Below are 6078 nucleotides of genomic sequence, written 5' to 3'. Positions count from 1 at the left end.
TCATCCTCCCCTCCGTTCTCAACTAGAGCTCCGATACTCGCAGTCGACACTTTTAACGCCCCTTGCGCAGTCTGGCCCCCTCAGACGTTATTGTGTCCTGCCTGACGCCGTCTTGATTGGGTATCGAATAACTTGGAAGGGAACGGAACGGTGAGGCTCGCGTGCATGGTTAGGCGCGCACGCGAACGCCTCCGACGTCGACTCGTATATTCATACACGGCACGTCGAAAAGCAAACAAGCGGTCTGCTGCTGCCGCTGTTGCTGTCCACTGAACGATAACAATACGAGCGGCTGCGGCTTGTCAGAGTCTCGGAAACGCAGAATCGAGGGCGACCGACGACACATATCGGCAGCCGTAGCATGCAGGTGCGTGGTGGAGTCGGCGTTACTATTTTTTTTACGCTTTTCTTTCTTGTCTTCGCGGCGTTCAAATGAGAAAGCGATTGCCGAACCGGTCGAACCGAGATTCTGCAGTCATGACTATCGTTTTCTTCAGTATAACCGCATCAATCAATCAATCAATCAATCAATCAATCAATCAATCAATCAATCAATCAATCAATCAATCAGGCACTTCGGCAATGAACAGAGGGTATGAGAAGAGAAAGCTGTTATGCTTTCCAGCATAGTGTACAGTTCCGCAGCATGCAGTGGCGGAATACATAAGCTGTGCACATAAACATAAGCACAGAAAAGAACATACTTTAAGATCGGTTATATGTCGGTGTGGCACAAATTAACTTTGCTGTTCAACTGTTCGCGTAAGACACACAATCAAATCAGATTTATAATCTGATCGCTACTGACTGCTGATATCGCACGCATTGCAGGTTAGAATACGATGTGTGGCATTTAAGCAGGGTATCATGAGGGGGTCTTGAATTCTAGATTGTTGTAATCGCTTAGCCTAAAGTAGAGCTAAGCGATTTCCGTGCACGCGCGCGAGATTTCACACACACATACGCACACACGCACGCATGCACACGTGTCAATCCAAAATTATACGATAGCGGAGGCTAGCGGTGACTCGTTTCCGTTCGCGAAGTGGATGAACTTTAGGAGGCAGAGCGTTGTCGTAATTGGCATTAAAAGCAGCCTGTGCCAGTCGTGCAGCATTTAGTTGCATTTACAAAGGTAGACGCTCGTGCTTCTCACTTTGAGTCTACGACTCTAGAGCCTACGTTTTCGTATTGCTTGACTCACAGGACCTACAGGCGATCACTTGTGCACACAATAGAGTAATCCAACAATGCGAGGAACGAATATACAAGAACATTTACTAACGCGATATTGTTGCAGGCAGAATTAAATTAGTTTGTTGGTCCGAAATACGAAAAATTTGGGTCGGGTCTGAATGCAGTGCACTGCAACACCTCAAATGCCAGCTTCGTCACGAATAACGAATTTGAGACGGAAACTGTCGAGCGACGCACGCATGAAAGAGCAATTTTAGCGTGAGGGAACCACCCGACCTCGACCGCTGGATCCGTGGACCAAACCACCGATCATTATTAGACTTTATACACGAAGCAAATTGGCATGTGTATTTTTGACACCACCAACTACTGTACCTAAGAGCAGGCTTTCGAAAAAAAAAAAAAAAAACGCCAGGCCTGCGCGGAAAGCGCAGCACAGTCACAGCGAAAGCTGGAAGAGCGGCATTTCTAGAGCCCGTAATAAACTCTCTTGTGGCTACTAATACAAGTACATTAGCGACGTACCCACTACGCCACAAATCATAATTTTTGGGAAGTTTGGAAGCACCCACCACGACATTATTCGTTATTCTGCGGAGAAGCGAGGTACCATCTGTAAGGCATTATGTGCATTTTGATGATGCGACGGCTGATGACGATGAAGAATTATGGCTCAGCCGTTTGTAATGGGTTGGAAGCTTTAAACGACCCACTAGTTGCGTAATTCATATTGTGTGACGCCCGGTCGTTATTTAACTGTCCCACTACGCTTTATAACATACGTTAACCGGAGAAACGGAGAGCGAGAGAGAGAGTGAGAGGGAATTAACTTTATTGATTCCCTGAGGAAACGGATCATGGGAGACTTAAGGGCTTCCTTGGCAACCAATAGAAGTGCACTAGCGAGGAACTCACTACGCTATAAATCATCATAATTTTTGTGAAGTAGGGAAGCAGCCACTATGCAATTTTTCGTCATTCTGCGGATAAACCGTGGTACTCGCTAAACACCTGTAAGACATTACGTGCACTTTGTTGATGCTGTGGCTGATGACGATGAAGAATTATCGCAGAGGCCCTTGTAATGGGTTGGAAGCATTCAACCACCCACTCGTTGCGCAATTCGCGTTGTGTGACGCCCCGTTACAGAATTCGCGTTTGTGTGACGCCTGGTTGTTATTTTACTCTTCTACCACACTACATTATATATGTTAACGTGGTTACTTCCCGACATGAAGCCTCTATAGTGTCTTTTTTTGCGACGCAATTTAAAGCACCGGCATGGCCCTGACGTCGAACACTGGGCTCCCACGCAGAGGGCCCAGGTTCGAACCTCGTTCCATCCTGAAAATTTTTTCTTATTTCCTTTTTTTTTCTTATTTCGTGCGATAGCGGTTACGGACACCGGCGGCGGCGGCGGACAACTACGGCGCCATAAACGGCCGTTGAAATAATCTCATAACAGCTTTCGCTGTAAAAAAGAAGCATGTGGACGACCTTGGTGTGATCGTGAGGGCATTGCGCTATAGAGCCAGAAGCCTGAGGCAGAGGTATCGACACCATTATCGGTCATTATCGGCATAGCATCATGGACTAACTCTGACCCACTTTAGAGGTATCTTTATAGAAATGTCGATATGCGTTGAACGTGTGCGAGCACTTTCAAGGGTGTGCAATACGGTAAGAAATCCGATGCACGCAAACGTAACCTCCGTAAATATGCGTGTACAAAGGTCGCCCGTGATTTGTTCACCTTAAAGTTATTCACGTGCTGCTAACAGTAAAAGTTTACGGGACGTTAGTTCCACAACAAATGCGAATTTCTTTTCTATCATTATGTAATACCTAGCTGGTGACAGTATAGATTGCAATACCAACTACAGATCAGATCAGTGAACTTTATTAAGTGCCCTGCGAATTAGTGGGATGCGCCTGGAACACGCCTAGGCTGGAACATTTTACAGCAGAGTCGAGGTTACAGTCGAGGTTTGCCGCGTGTCGTAGATAAAAAAATTATCATCGTCATAAACCGGCACGCGCTCAATGACCTCCTAAGCATTCTGTACAGATGGTTAACGAGAGAAGACAAAACGTGCCCACCAGCACTGCTGTGACCCAGGCTTGCGAGTCTTAGTGCAAGCTGCGCTAGTTTCTTACTTGAAGGTTATGTTCCCAGACAAAGCAACAGGACAGCTTTCTCGAATATTTCGCGTCCCTACAAACTATTGCTATGCTTTATAACTAACCATTGCATTCAAAGGCCTGACAATGGCGTTTCTCATAATCAACTCGTGGTTTTGGGACGTTAAACCCCAAAAATTATTATAAAAGCCTGACAATAGGGAACATCCTCCGGATGTACAGTGTCGGACGTCTGTGTCACGCGAATGTCATTCGTAACCTGGAAGCTAAAGCCCACGTTGAGAGACGTGCACTCAGCAAAAGAGGCCGTTACTGATGATGCCAGTATCACGAAACAATGGCCATTGATCGAATAAGTTCGGTGCGTCTGATGAAATTCGGGGCGTATAGAAGCCATGATAATACGTATATACGGAGCCTACGTGCGACAATGGGACTGTGTCACAAGCTCACACCCACCGTACAAGCGGCAAAAAGGTTACGACATCTTGATCTTAGAGCTGCGACCGTCCGGAGAGAGACAACCACTATCTCAAAAAAGGCCATGCAGTTCGCTTCTAGCGCAGCTGTCAATTTGCTGCTCTCTGCTTTCGCTATATTAATGTTCAACGCGGTGCCCAGATCACATGAAATCAGAAAGCACGCCATTGCTCATGGCCATGATGTGTCAGCGTGTGACGCTTTTTATGCGAAAAGAAAAAGAAAGGAAGAAAAGATAGAACAGTGATTGAGAAATTGGTTAATTAATGTGGACCGTTTGTGCCGAAGAGCAATACAAGTCATGGGCTTCAAGCTTTTGAGCTATACAAACTAGGGTCATTGGTTTTGGCAATCAGAATTTCAACTGCTACATGGTGTCTACACCACCTTCTACTAGAAGTCTGTCACGGTATGGTTCAGTGGTTGCGGCGCTCGGCTGCTCAACCGAAAGTCGCGGGTTTGACACCGGACGCGGCGGTCGCATTTCGATGGATCCTAAATGATAGAGGGTCGTGTACTGTGCGATGTCAGTGCACATTAAAGAACACCAGATGGTGGAAATTTCCGGAGCCCTCCACTATGGTGTGCATCATAATGATATCCTGGTTCTTGCTCGTTAAACCCGAGTCATTTTTTATTATTATTATTATTATTATTATTATTATTATTATTATTATTATTATTATTATTATTATTATTATTATTATTGCAGTTAGAACCAATTATTGGTCAGTGCGGCCCATGTAAAGCAGTCGACAGAGAAGGGAATACGATGATTGGGTTTGTGTGTGCTATAACCGCAAGAACAACTACTCACATTTTGCGGAGTGACTGTGCCTTCAGTGGAAGCCGCCTGGTGTCAGAGGTGCAACAGGCGGTCATATTTAGCAGCTGCGTATCTGCGTTGAAGACGAGGATGTAGCAAGCATTTTTCTACGAAATGCATGAACTTAAGAGAGAGAGAGAACGGGAAAATATGGCAAAAATGGAAACTGTAACGTACTTACATAATAACGAATGAATGACGAAATGCACGCAGCCGAAGGCACGCACGACAACACGCCGGGCTGGTCAGTTTCATGCACACACTTACACAAGCTTCACGCACGAAACAAACTGACGCCGACCACAGGCACGCTGTCAGTCGTAAATAAGTGGCGCAGTCTGGCCTGCTTGACAGGCCCCATCGTTCTTTCGTGTGGAGCGACGTATACATTTCCAACGTGAAGTCTGCCCCGCCGAGTGCGCAGCACACGCCATGTGCAGGCCATGATTTCTCACGCGCGCTGGTTGGTCGCTTCGACGACGCACTGAGATGACTGAAGGTGCAGTATAATCGTAGCGGAGGTTTTTTTTTTTTATTAAATGTGTTTAAGGAGAGGTTGGTGCCTATACATGGCTCCGGCTACTCCTCTTCCCTTACTTATTAATTAGCGTCACGAACCTTTAAAGATAAGTAGAGAATTGTAAAACTCACTCACGGCAATGTCCTTTTAAAAGGAATGTTCTCACGTCATGCAAAATGTCCACGTGTCGACAACAATGTACACACACAAGACACACAAGAAACGTTCGCACTTTGCCGAAGAGTTCGTCTCACAGTCATTTGTATAATGCGATCACACAACCACGGCCGCTCGATCTCCCCCCTTTTTGGAGGAAACGTTGATGTTTTTAACAATGGCGCCCTTTAACACGAATATACTTTCAGGGACTCGCACCGCAAGCTAAGTTGCTTTTGAGCCGCACATGCCTATTTCATAGATAACTCTGCCAACTTCACAAATACAGCCGAACCTCGTTATAACGAAGTAGCTTAGGGGCCATAAGTTAGTTCGTTGTATCCGATATTCGTTGTAAGAGTAGAAATAAGAACCCGCTTCAACTAATCGGGAATCTCGTGCAAAAATCTATAGATAAATCAAACACATTATTCTAGACCTCAAACCAGTGGCGTAGCGAGGGGAGGGGGGCACACCGGACCCGTGCCCCCCCCCACCCCCCCGAAATTTCTTTCTCCCATAGATTACAGAGCACAAAATGACACTACACCACACTTCCCTGCCCGGCCCCCATTCAGATCAAGGAGGTGCCCCCCCGAAAAAAATTACGCCCCTGCCTCAAACCCATTATAAACGAGGTAATCATTATATCGTGGCATTTCAAACTAAATAGACCGGAACATGAGAAGGTGAAATTACAACAGAACAAAGTTGGTTCGACAACACAGGTCTGCGATTACATTTATTTGAGAAAGGA

This window comes from Rhipicephalus sanguineus, chromosome 3, assembly GCF_013339695.2.
Source record: "Rhipicephalus sanguineus isolate Rsan-2018 chromosome 3, BIME_Rsan_1.4, whole genome shotgun sequence".
NCBI lineage: Eukaryota > Metazoa > Arthropoda > Arachnida > Ixodida > Ixodidae > Rhipicephalus > Rhipicephalus sanguineus.
This window is presented reverse-complemented; position numbering follows the sequence as displayed.